Raw genomic sequence first — 13,696 nt, forward strand, 5'->3', positions numbered from 1 at the left:
TATAATGGAATCGTTAACATCAGGATGAGCCTTTATTGAAGGAATATCTAATCCCTTTCATAAAATGAAAAGTGTTAGGGTGCAAAGTCACGCTTGGATGTATTTGTGCTTTACCCACTTGTATTGTGTGATGAGTTGTATTTCCTATAAATAAGAAGTGAGTGACACTCATTTATGTAATGAAAACTTTGAGAGCATTAGTTTAGAGAGAGAAATTTCAAGACCCATTTGTACTCTTTCTATCAATACTAATGAGAGCTAAACCCATATTTATTTACTTCATGTGTTCTTAATTTTGTATGATGATTCACTAGATTTTTTCTAATTCCGCACATGCCATCATAATCAACACCACTACAATTGGTATCAGAGCAGGTGTGTCACACCCCCAGTCGTCGGCGGAAACACCGGGTGGTGTAACGTTATTCTTCGTATCACAGTTACATAACATACACTGAACAGTACTAAAGAAAATACATACCTTTATTGATGATTGAAAGTTACATTATTGTTTTCCTAGTACTTATTACATAATATCCGACTATGTCATACTTCTTAATGAACAGAAAGGTAATAGTAAAACTTCTCCTGTTCAAATACATACTAGCTTTTCAAGTTCCTGAAAACACATGCATTTTAAAATACGTCAACATAAAGTTGGTGAGTTCACAGGTTTTGACTCCATATGAAAATAATACTTTTCCTAAGTTCAAAAGTTTAGTTTTTGAAAGTATCATTTTGACTCTCCAACATTTAGTATATATATTAGGTATAATAGTTTACTTATCAAATAAGTGTTATACCTAAACATTCCTTGAACCTAGGGTATAAGTAGGGGGAAACTTATACTTAACATTAATACTTGTATACGACAAAGTATAATGTTTCTAACAATTTGGTACCATGAGCCTGTAACCGCTGCTATGACATAGTACCTCTGATAAAACACACTCATGATTTACCATGAGAAACAACACCGCACGCTTCATCGATGTCGGAACAATAACAAGTAAAAGGATAGTTCGTCACTCGCTTATGGATGACTGTAGCTAACAGTCACAAGTGGAGTGGTCAACCCGTATACTAATTATACACAACTTTCTCGCTCACACGGGATTAACGGTTTCAGTTCAGAGGATTTCCGCTAAGATCACCAATCTTGGTTGATGAATACAATTACTCATGTAGACTCCGACGGCTTCCTATAGCTCTAACAACAAAAGCATTTCCGTGTCTACAACCTAAGTTATTAGACTTTGCTTTTAAACATTACTCCTAAGTTCATATTACTTTAGGCAGTATAACAACTATAACTTGAGGAAAAACCAGGTTTTATCTTAACATAAAACCAACAATAACAATATATAACATACCAAGTTTTATCTTGACATAAAACTAACAATAACAACATATAGCATACTAAGTTTTATCTTGACATAAAACCAATAATAACAACATACTTTATAAATTAACATATAGAACTTCCGAATAAAACTTCGGAACTATATCGCACACAACATATATATAGAATCCTAAGTATAACTCAAGATCTACATTAGTATAATAACATGCTAACAAGTTGATAATAGTTGTATATATTCAAAATATTATATTTAAACAACTATATCCCGGTTACTATAACTATCTACGTTGATACTAATATACTATCATATAGACATAATAATAACGTATATACAATATTTAGCATGCGTTTTCCCCCGAAATATTAGAAAGTGGGGCCGTGAAACTCACCCTAGTAGCGTGATTTTATGTAATCTAAGCAGAAACGGTCAGCGGTACGAGGTCGTCGGGGCTCGGGATGCAAGAGGGCTTCAACAAATGAGAGAAAGAAAAGAAGTTTAGGTGTAGGAATAGCTGAAGTTGGACCTGATATTTATAGTAAGATTTTTTTCCCTCGCGTCGTGAGTTTTATAAGACTCCCGTCGTGATTCTAGCATGATCATCTCGTAGACTTGCCATTTGCGTCCCTAGCTTCGGAAGGTGGCCAGATGAGTCCTCACGTCGTGAGATATCCTTGCTCACGTCGTGAGTTTGGATCTTATCTCTTCGTAGCCTCGTCACACACCTTCTAGATTCCGAGATGTGGCAAAATGACCCCTCACGTCGTGAGTTTCTATGCTCACGTCGTGAGATCAGTCGGATTAGGGTTTCTGACAGCTGTATCTTCGGAAGGTCGTAACTTTCACATACGAACTCCGTTTTTGACATTCTTTATATGTACGCGTAGGTATTTACGAGTACTACAACTCTCTTTTAGACTCCAATAGATAGTTCTAAGTCTATTTTAAATTCATCTTATTATAGAGATTTATAGTGTTCGGTTTATCATAACTTCTTCATGCGAAGTCATATTCAGACGTTCTCTATATTTTGGAATCGTATGGACGTGTACTTTGAGTTGCATCATAAAAAAGTTCATATTTGTATTAGAATTTATCATGAACTACATAGTACGTTTATCACCTTACTAGTTTACAAAATCACATTACATGATTGGTATAATCATATGTGATTGTCTATTGACCTATTTTGACTGGTGTTACAGGGTGTTCTTGATTTGATCAAGAATTGATCCATGATGGCTATCTAGATTTGGTGATTCTTCATTTTGAGTTTTGATCTTCGTGTTATTGAAAGTTTGGATTCTACAAATCGAATTCATCTTTGATTCTATTCATAATTCGATTTTCTTCACTAGAATTCAAGTGGTTTTTACTTTCTCTCTCTAGAAAACCCATTCAAAATCACTTTCTCTTTCTACAAAAACTCAAGATCCTATTGATTGATCAATGATGGAAGAAACAATTCATGATGATTGGTTTGTAGAAGGTTTTCCATGGCCATTCAATTTTGAAGGAATTCTCAGTTGTTTTGTAACCGAGTATTTCAAACGAAATTTACTAATTTCTAAGGAAAAATGTGAATGTGAAAAGTTCAATAGCTCTCCTTGATATTTGCAAACTTAGCTATATTTTTAGTATAAATTTATATCATTTATTAGATATTTATTTACATTTTATGGACAAAAGGTACTTAATATTGTTCAAATTATTTTTTCAGTCCAGAAGGGAAGCTCCGAAGCAAAAGGAAGCAGGAGTCACGGTTGAAAGCTCGGGAATGGAAGAAAGAAGGAAAATGCTAAAATCTGAAGCTACTCGGCGAGTAGGGTTGACTACTTGATGAGTACATATGAAGGTTCGCGAAGAAATAAGAGAAGTCCTTGCCGCATACGGATTCAACAAGAGGGGCTCGACGAGTCGGTGGGCTACTCGACGAGTAGCCCCTGTTTTGAGAGTCCTATAAATAGAGGGCAAATTCCGGATCAACTATCTTTTCTAACTTTTCTGGAAAAGACTTTGCGACCAAGGAACCCTTTGAAGACCTGGAAACGCAAAGAGGAACCTGAATTTCATATTCTTGGAAGACTCAAGGCGATTAGGTTGAAATTTTCCACTCAACTTGAATTGAACAATGTTTGGTTTATTTAAATTCGTTTTTATGTACTTATATACTGAATTCATGAGCTAAATTAGTTAGTTTCTGTTTAGGAAAACGAATTTGCTCCTATGGTTTGATACACTTTCTTTTGATTAATTGTTATTTGGTGATTTTGTTAACTTAAGCTTGTTAAAGACCCTTATGCATTAACCATAACTATTTTCTGGTAATTGCTAAGTAATTAAGTTGTATGAACATCTCTTGATTGCTTATCTCATATAAATTTATGTGAACACATTTCTATATGCCTAGGAATAATGAATATGAAACTAGGATTAACTAGAGAATGGGTAAATTAATGTGTGAGCTTGATTGATACACCAGCAACAAGAGGTTAGTTGAATCACCAATTCAATTAGCTAATTACAAGTCTTATTTAACCCGAATAATTGAACTAGGAGGTTTATTAGTTTAATCAATTGATCACTGCTTAAATTAGTCTATTTCCTAAGGATTGGTAATAACGAATGTAAATCTAATCACCATAATCGGTAACCAATAACAATTAATCTATTACATTAACCATAGGAGTAAATAAGTTGTACCTAAACAGAAACCCTTTTGATCATTGAATTCAGTTGTTTTTACGTGTTTTCAGCTATTATATGATTAGTTAAGTTTTAGTTTAAGTTTCTACTCTTGTAAAACTAGAGAAACCCCTAATTTTATTACTTGCCTCTTAGATAATATTAGTTTTTAGTTTTAATTTTCCGTTCCCTGAGTTCGATACCCTACTTATTTAGCCATACCAAAATTGATAGGTCCACTGCCTTTTGTGTGATAATTTATAATTAAAAGTAGGTTTAAAACTAGTTGAGTTTACACACATCAAGTTTTTGGCGCCGTTGCCGAGGAACGATTCAAAATTTAATTCTAATTTCTAGTTTTATCGATCCTTTGTGTGAGATTTATCTTGCACAAAGTTAATTCTTAGGTAATTTAGTAATTAGGATAAGTTTTAATAGTTTTTTGTTTTTAGAAGTTAGTAAGTAATTTTTCTGTTTCTGCACTGAACTCGCCGAGTGCACTCGAAGCGAATCGGCGAGTCCGTCGCTGCTACACAGTTTCGTATTTTATTTAATTTTTGTTCTTTTTACGCGTTTTTCTTGTTTTGATTGCAGTAAGTACATGAACAGAGGATCCAACACACCCCTGGTTCCTCCACTTGAAGACCCAGAATCTGCTTTGAGGAGAAACAAAGGCAAGGAGGTTGAAGACTCTAATACACCTAAGAAGTCACCTTTGTCGAGCTTGAAAACGGTTTTTGGGAAGAAAAAGAACAAGAAGCCAGGAGAGACCAACAGTCGAAAGAGCGAAGAAAGCAAGTTAGAGAATATTGAAGATAATCCAAAAGAAATTGAGTTCGAATACGACTACGAAACCGAATACGAAGAAGAAAGCGACTTTGAAGGCGAACTAGCTAATCCCATCGCTAACATCGATGAAGTTCCCATGGGAGAATGGAAGAAGAGAATACGTGACGATACCGGCCCGGGACTTGTGCAACCCACAATTCCAGCTACTGCCACTTTCGAACTAAAGGGCCACATACTTGCTCAACTCAAGGAAATTCCCTTCTACAGAAAAGACCACGAAGATGCCTATAAACACTTGGATGAAGTCAACGATGTAGCTGATTATTTTAATGTTCCCAATGTGCCTCGCGAAACCCAGCTGCTTCGTATGCTTCTAGTTACATTCAAAGGTGCTGCAAAGGATTGGCTCAAGTCACTCCCTCCCGGATCCATCACTACATGGGCTAAGATGAAAGAAGAATTTATTGACCAGTTTTGCCCGCCTTCGAAAATAGCCAAGTTGAAGAAAGCTATTGCCAACTTTGAACAACAAGCTGTAGAGTCCCTTTATGAGGCATGTGAGAGATACAAAAGTCTACTAAGGAATTGCCCACATCATGATCTTAATAGCCAACAAGAAGTCTCCATTTTCTATGATGGAGTCAATGTAACAACTAGGCAACTCCTTGACTCTCAAGGACCACTCACGAAGAAACCACCTCCAGTAATAAAAGCTCTAATCGAAGAATTCTCTAAGCACACTAGAGAATACCATAACCCAAGGAATGACTTGACTAGAGGGGCGGTGAATTCCATTACCGATGACATGGCAGCAATGATGGCAAAGTTGGAAAGCATGGACCGAAGAATGACTAAGATGGACCAATCCATCCATGCTATTAGGGTAGGATGTGAAAACTGTAGAGGGCCTCACCTTACAAAAGATTGTGATCTTGATGAGAATGGGAACCGGAAGGTGCAAGCGTGCTACTCAAGTGGTGATAGGTTTGATGATAATTGGCGAAAACCAAAAAAAGAATGGCTACCTTATGATGAATACAAAAAGACACGGGAGGAAAAGTATAAGCAAAAGGAGAGAGGCTTTTATCAAAAGGAGGAACCGGTTCATGAAAAGAAATCAGATTTGGAAGACATGCTTACAAGATTCGTCGCCGCATCTGAAAAAAGACACAATGATACCGATGCCACACTTAAAGATCAACAAAACATGTTGAGAGAACACCAACTTATGATGAAAGATCAACAAGCCTTGCTTAGGAATCAGCAAGCATCTATTCTCATCATAGAAAAGCAGCTGGGGCAACTTGCACAACAAGTGAATGAGAGAAGACCGGGTGGACTTCCAAGCAATACCAAAAGTAACCCGAAAGGTGCACATATAAACATTGTCACAACTAGGAGTGGGAAGATTATAACCCCTCTGACTCCTATTCAGCATGAAGATCCTAAACTGGTGCAAGAGGATAAAGAGAAGCATGCAGAAACACAGATTCCCGACTCAACTCGTCGAGTCGACGTTATGGACTCGACGAGTCCCCAAGTTGAACAGAAAATCCAGCCTCCGGTCAATCCATATCAGCCTCCACTCCCCTTTCCAGTTCGAGCCAGACAAGAAAAAAATGAAGTAGACTACCAGAAGTTTCTAGAACACATTAAGGCTCTTCAGATAAATATGCCATTCATAGAAGCGGTTGCACAAATGCCAAAATATGCAAAATTCCTCAAAGAGCTGCTAACTAATAGGAAGAAGATGGAAGAAGTAAAGAAGGTGGTCCTAAATGAGAACTGTTCAACCGCTATGTTGAACAAACTTCATAAGAAGAAAGGTGATCCGGGAAGCTTAACATTGCCTTGCCAATTTGGAAACTTAGCCACCATTTACGCATTGGCTGATTCAGGGGCAAGTGTAAATCTCATGCCTTACTCGTTTTTCAAAAAGTTAGATCTTCCAGAGCCAAGGCCCATTCGTATGGCAATTCACCTAGCAAACAAGACAGTTACATTCCCTAGGGGAATATGTGAAGATCTCTTGGTGAAAGTGGACAAGTTCGTGTTCCCCGCGGACTTTATAGTTTTAGACATGGAAGCAGATCCCCAAGTCCCGATCATACTCGGAAGACCTTTTCTTAATACGGAAAGTGCTATCGTCGACATGCGAGATTCTAAACTTACCCTTCGGGTAGGAGACGAATCAGTCACTTTTGGAGTTGATCAAGCCATGAAGCATGCAAGGAATAGTGACGACACGACATTTTCGATGGACTTGTTGGAAGAATTATTGGGAGATTGGAATGAAGATGAGCCAAACAAGTCCACCGTCACATTTGAAGAAGAATTTGATGCTGAAAGGGACCTGCTAGAAATAGAGAGACTACTCGAGGAAGTTGATTATAACGATCTGATTAGAAAGGCAGAAAAATCGACTCGCCGAGTAGCCTCGACCGACTCGGCGAGTCCATTCGAAGAACCCCGAACAGTCACAAATTTTATACCGGACTCGACGAGTCCCCTCACCGGAGTCGACGTGTTCAACATTCAGAACACGAAATCTGAGCTTAAAGCACTACCAGATCACTTGGAGTACACATTTATTGAAGATGGCCAACAAAAACCTGTAATTATAGCTACTAATTTGGCCAAACATGAGAAAGAAAGCCTTGTTGGTGTACTAAAGAAGAGACAAGGTGCTATAGCATGGAAGATAACCGACATCAAGGGAATTAGTCCAGCCTATTGTTCCCACAAAATCAACTTAGAAGATGGAGCAAAAGCTGTAATACAACGCCAAAGAAGACTCAACCCGAACATGCAAGAAGTTGTAAAAAAGGAGGTGGTGAAATTATTAGATGCCGAAATCATTTATTCGATCTCCGATAGCCCATAGGTGAGTCCGGTCCAAGTGGTTCCAAAGAAGGGAGGTATGACAGTAGTGGCTAATGAAAATAACGAATTAATTCCAACAAGGACGGTAACCGGGTGGCGTGTTTGCATCGACTATAGGAAGCTAAATGAAGCCACATGCAAGGATCACTTTCCATTGCCATTCATCGACCAAATGCTTGAGAGGCTTTCCGGTCATCTATACTATTGTTTTTTCGATGGGTTTTCGGGGTACTTTCAAATTCCAATCGACCCACAAGACCAAGAGAAGACCACTTTTACATGCCCGAGTGGAACATTTGCATATAGACGCATGCCTTTTGGGTTATGCAATGCACCAGCTACTTTCCAAAGGTGCATGATGGCTATCTTTCATGATATGATCGAAAAGTTTATGGAGGTTTTCATGGATGATTTTTTGGTGTTCGGGTCATCTTTTGAAGATTGCTTGTCTAATTTGGACTTGATGCTAGCTAGATGTGAGAAGACGAATCTTGTTCCGAATTGGGAAAAGTGCCACTTCATGGTGAAAGAAGGGATAATGTTGGGTCACAAGATCTCAAAGAAGGGGATAGAGGTGGATAGAGCAAAGGTTGATACGATAGCTAATTTACCACCTCCAACAAATGTCAAGGGTGTAAGAAGCTTTCTAGACCATGCGGGATTTTATCGCCGATTTATTAAAGATTTTTCAAAGATTGCTAGGCCCTTGACACAATTACTCTTGAAGGATGCCCCATTTGATTTTTCCAAGGAGTGTCATGAGGCATTTCATTTGCTAAAGGAAAGATTAACCACTACTCCTATCATAATAGCACCAAAATGGAATCTTCCTTTCGAGCTAATGTGTGATGCTAGTGATTATGATGTGGGTGTTGTTTTAGGGCAAAGGGTTGATAAACATTTTCAACCAATCTACTACGCAAGCAAGACATTGAATCCTACCTAAGAGAACTACACTACTACCGAGAAGGAGCTACTAGCTGTGGTATACGCTTTTGACAAATTCTGGCCATACTTAGTTTTATCCAAGACAATCGTTTTTACCGATCACTCCGCGTTGAAGTATCTATTTGCCAAGCAAGATGCGAAGCCTAGATTAATACGTTGGGTCCTACATCTACAAGAGTTCGATATCAAAATACGTGATAAAAAGGGGATGGAAAACGTAGCTGCCGATCACTTATCAAGACTAGAGAACCCACTTTTGGAGGAGTTAGAAGAAGATAAAATTGGGGATGATTTTCCCGATGAGTATATCTTGGTATTAGCGGGAGAAGTGCCATGGTTTGCGGATATAGCCAATTATTTAGCAACCAAATATATCCCAAAAGATTTGACTCGCCAACAAAAGAAGAAATTCTTTTCGGAAATTAAATACTACTTTTGGGACGAGCCATACCTTTTCCGAAGCTGCGCGGACGGAATGATAAGAAGATGTGTATTCGGGAAGGAAATTCAAGAAATTTTGGCACACTGCCATAGCGGACCCGCTGGAGGACATCATGGAGCGCATTACACCGCTAAGAAGATTTTTGATATTGGATTTTATTGGCCTACAATTTTTAAAGATGCTGCTCAATATATCAAGGAGTGTGACTCATGCCAAAGAGCGGGGAATATATCATCCAAAAATGAAATGCCCCAACATAGCATCCAAGTGTGTGAAATATTTGATGTGTGGGGGATTGACATCATGGAACCCTTTCCCATGTCTAAAGGAAATAAATATATCTTGGTGGCGGTTGATTACGTGTCTAAATGGGCGGAGGCACAAGCATTACCCACTAATGATGCTCGGGTGGTGGTACGATTTTTAAAGAAACTATTCTCAAGATTTGGGGTTCCTAAAGCTCTCATTAGTGACCGGGGCACTCACTTTGCAAATGATCAATTGGCCAAGGTATTAAAAAGATATGGGGTGCAACATAGGTTCTCAACATCATATCATCCACAAACAAGTGGCCAAACCGAGGTAACAAATAGAGCGTTAAAAAGAATTTTAGAAAGATCGGTTGGAGGAAATCGGAAGGAATGGTCGGAAAAATTAGATGACGCGCTTTGGGCCTTCCGAACAACTTTTAAGACACCTATTGGTACTACACCATATAGGCTAGTCTATGGAAAAAATTGTCACTTACCGGTTGAAATAGAGCACAAGGCTTATTGGGCGTTAAAGGTGTGCAATTTTGATTTGGTTGAACTTAGAACTAACCGGTTAATGCAAATGAATGCCTTGGAAGAACTTAGGAATGAAGCCTACACTAGTTCCTTAATCTACAAAGAAAAGACCAAGAATTGGCATGATAAAAGATTAAAGGGTAGTAAAGACTTTAAAGTGGGACAGAAGGTGTTACTCTTCAATTCAAGGTTCAAACTTTTTTCGGGTAAGTTGAAGACACGATGGGATGGTCCATTTATAGTAAAGCAAGTTTTTCCACATGGGGCGGTTGAGCTTATATCAAGAGACGGAAGTCCTTTCAAGGTTAATTGTCATAGAGTAAAGAAATATGAAGAAGGAGTTCCAAAAGATGAAGGACTTGAAGAAGGGCTGCTTTTGGGAGGCACTACAGAACCTTAGAGCGGAACGAAGTCCAGCTAAAGACTCTTCAAAAAGAAGCGCTTCCGGGAGGCAACCCGATTTTAGAGTTTGCTTTTCTTTCCTTTATTTCTAATTTTTATTTTTCTTAGGATTTGTTTTTTTTATCAATCTTTCTCTTCTGTGCTCATGATGATTGCTTGAGGACAAGCAAGGCTCAAGTGTGGGGTGGTGGCATTTTTCAAAATTTTTATCGTACTCGTCGAGTTCATACTCTTACTCGACGAGTCCGTTCAATAAATCCCGATTAAACGCGGAATCGCGAAACTGCTCGGCGAGTAGGTACACCTGCTCGGCGAGTCCACGTATTTACCAGAAAAAAAAATTTTATTTTTACATTCAGTAAAAGGGGCTTTTAACCCTAATTGATAAACACTTCAACACTTTTCACCCAACCGCCATCTCTACACGACGAGCGACTCTCTCTCCCAAGCTTCCATCTTGATTCTTCTTTTCTCTTGCAATTCCACCTCAAAGGTAATGATTTTTCACTCTTAATCTGTTAAAAACTTCAATCTTTGGTAAGTAATGCCCTTAATTGCTGCAAAAATCCCCATTTTGACTCAACTTGGATTTTAGGGTTTTGAGTTCTTGTTAAAGTAGGATGTTTTGGACAAAATTTCTTACATATTTATGCTCCTGGAACATACCGAAGCAAACCCCTGAAGTAATTTTTAGTTTTGGCTGATTTATTCCACCAAACGAGTCTGGACTCGCAAAGTTCGTCCTGCTCGTCGAGTCTGTTCGTGGACTCGACGAGTCCATGCTGAATGTGACCAGAATCTGACAATTTTTATTTTCCTGTGCTTGTTGGTTGTTTTCTTGGTTGTGCTATGTAGGAAATATGTCCAGGAGGGGGCAAACTTCAAGAGGGGGCAGTCATGGGAACTTTCCATGGCTTGATTTTCCTCAAATAACTTCAAAATCTTCACTTGTGCGTGTAAAAAACAGGTTGGAGGCATTAAAGCATAAGGAGATCTACGTTACTAATGAACTAGATTGGACATGGATAGGACAAGATGGGTTGGAGGAAGAGCTGAACCGTTATTTGATCAAATCTGTTGAAGTTAATGGGGTACCAGTAGTTTGTGACGGGTGGGCTCGATTATTCAAGGTTCAGGAACCCGTGTATCAAGAGTTGTGCTGGGAGTTCTTTGCCACCATTTCTTTCCGGGGTGGTAATGACTACTACAGCCCGAATGTTATTTCATTTTGCCTTGGAGGAGAACTGCGTCAGTGCAGCATGGCAGAGTTGGCATGGAGACTTGGTGTTTATGATCAACACGTGATAATGTCTGAGTCTTTTGAATCTTTCTTAGAGCAATGCCATAAAGACTTGCCTGAAGGAGTGGTTGCATCAACTTGGTGGACCACAATTGCAAACCGGGTTTATATTCATTCATCTGCTCAAGAGGGGAGCATCCGTTCCCCGATTCATCGCTTGATTCATCGTCTGATCGCTAGTTCTATTAATATGCGAAAGGATGACGATAAAGGCCCTACTTTAGATATTTTCTACATGTGGAGTATTATCACTCCCAATGTCTTTTGTAATTTGCCATATTGTATGGCGAAATATTTAATGGAAGGGGTAGTTAAGGAGCGGGTCACTTCAAAGATTAACGGGGGAATGTTTGTTACAAGGCTTGCAAGGACTTATGGTATTTTGGACCGACAAAAGGCACGGGCATTAATAATGGTTCCTAGTCCTCCCTTTAGCACAACATTATTCAGGAGGGCTAGGATTATTGAGGATTTTGGTGGGGGGCACATTTCTATCCCCAATGATGATGAACCATTAGTGCCGGAGGAGCCAGGAAGACGGGTGAGGCAAAGGCGGGAGCACGTCCGAGAAGACCCACCGGTCATTCCGGTGGTTGAAGAGTTACCGATGGATTGGTACAACGTTGAGTTGAGGAGGTACCAAGACAAAATTGGGAGAGGCGTGAACTATGCTAACGAGTCATTTGCTTATTTATTTGAGCAAATGAACTTCGCGCCAAGGCCGGGACCCGGATTTCCATATGTATCAAGTTGGGACGAAAGGATGCAAGCAAGGAGAAGCCAAGCTGGAGGGAGTGGGTTGCAAGGAGATGAAGAGGAAGATGAAGATTGAAGTTTGATTTTGTTTAATTTTGATGTTTTTAAAACAGTTTGTTTTGTTTGTTTTTGTTTGGTTGTTTGGTTGTTTGGAACTCTAAACTTTTAGGACGTTAAGTAGGAATTTGCTTTTATCACTTGTGGTTGCTCTTATTTTCAGATTAAAGCTAGGATGCATGCGAGAGTTTCAAGTGTGAAGGCGAGAGTAAGGGTCAAGTCTAGAGGAATACGAACTAAGGTTGAGTCCGTTGTCAAGAGAGGGTTTAAGAGTGTTGCTAATTAAAGATAGATGAAGGGAAGAAACTAAATTATATTATACCCAACTATAGCAGAAACAGAATCAAAAGCAGACAAAGAAAATATCACGCAGCGATGTACTCATCTAGTGCATATTTTGGGCTCGGCGAGTCCGCTTCGAAAATCACGATTTATCTGCTAAAAAGCCTTCTGCTCGTCGAGCAGCCGTCTTTACTCGGCGAGTCACTCGATATTTCAAAATCAACATTTGGCTTTTGAACATATTTGAAAGGGGTTTACTCATGTTCTTTCAAAACTATTTCCCGAAGATTTTTCGAGGCTATTTTCCTGCATATTTGGAGCTGTGCCACACAAGATTCGACACCCAAGACATGGATGAGTTGTTCCCATGTCTAAAGTCAAATGAAGATGGAGCTTAAAGAAGAGATATCAACCTCGCAACTACTATCCCAGGGGAGTTTGTTCCAATTCTCTCCTTATTTTTATTGTTCTTTATCATGCATAATATGCAATGGGGACATTGCATAAATTAAGTGTGGGGTAGGGAGTTGGTTACATTAGTTAAAATTTAGTTAATTTTTGAAAAATTTGAAAATTTGAAATTTTTGCATTAAAATTGCTAGGGCTAAATTAGAAAATTTTGGTAAAAAGCAATTAGGATTCCATGCTAGTGTTATGTTTGATGATGCATGAAGACCCAAATGTTTAGTTGAACCTATATACGTTCTAGTGCATTTGTGGCCTCCCTATTCTAGTGAAATCATGGGACAAAAACATAACCTCACTTAGTTTGAGGGATGCAACATGTTTAGCATCGTGTACCAGAAATGTATCCAGGAAGACTAATGTTCTAGCCAATAAGGGTTGAAGTTGAGCGCTCCTGCTTAAGCATGTAGGTTTTGAGTGAGAAAAAAAGTGAGTCACATGTAAAAAAAGAGAGAATTACAAGAAAAGTTGTAAGGAATTTTGGAGTAATCAAAGTGAAGATCAAAGATCAAAAATTCTGAAGAAATTCCAAAAAAAA

General features: G+C 38.8%; 1 non-coding gene across 1 annotated transcript; it reads right to left on the reverse strand.

Annotated features, from left to right (window-relative positions):
- Nucleotides 1-5,331: 5,331 nt before the first annotated feature.
- Nucleotides 5,332-5,438, reverse strand: LOC145110334 (small nucleolar RNA R71). The gene has a single exon (XR_013709716.1). It is a non-coding gene; the product is annotated as a small nucleolar RNA R71 (small nucleolar RNA).
- Nucleotides 5,439-13,696: the final 8,258 nt, after the last annotated feature.

This window comes from Lactuca virosa, chromosome 4 (assembly GCF_052849685.1).
Source record: "Lactuca virosa cultivar CGN04683 chromosome 4, Lactuca_virosa_CGN04683_v6, whole genome shotgun sequence".
Classification (NCBI taxonomy): Eukaryota; Viridiplantae; Streptophyta; class Magnoliopsida; order Asterales; family Asteraceae; genus Lactuca; species Lactuca virosa.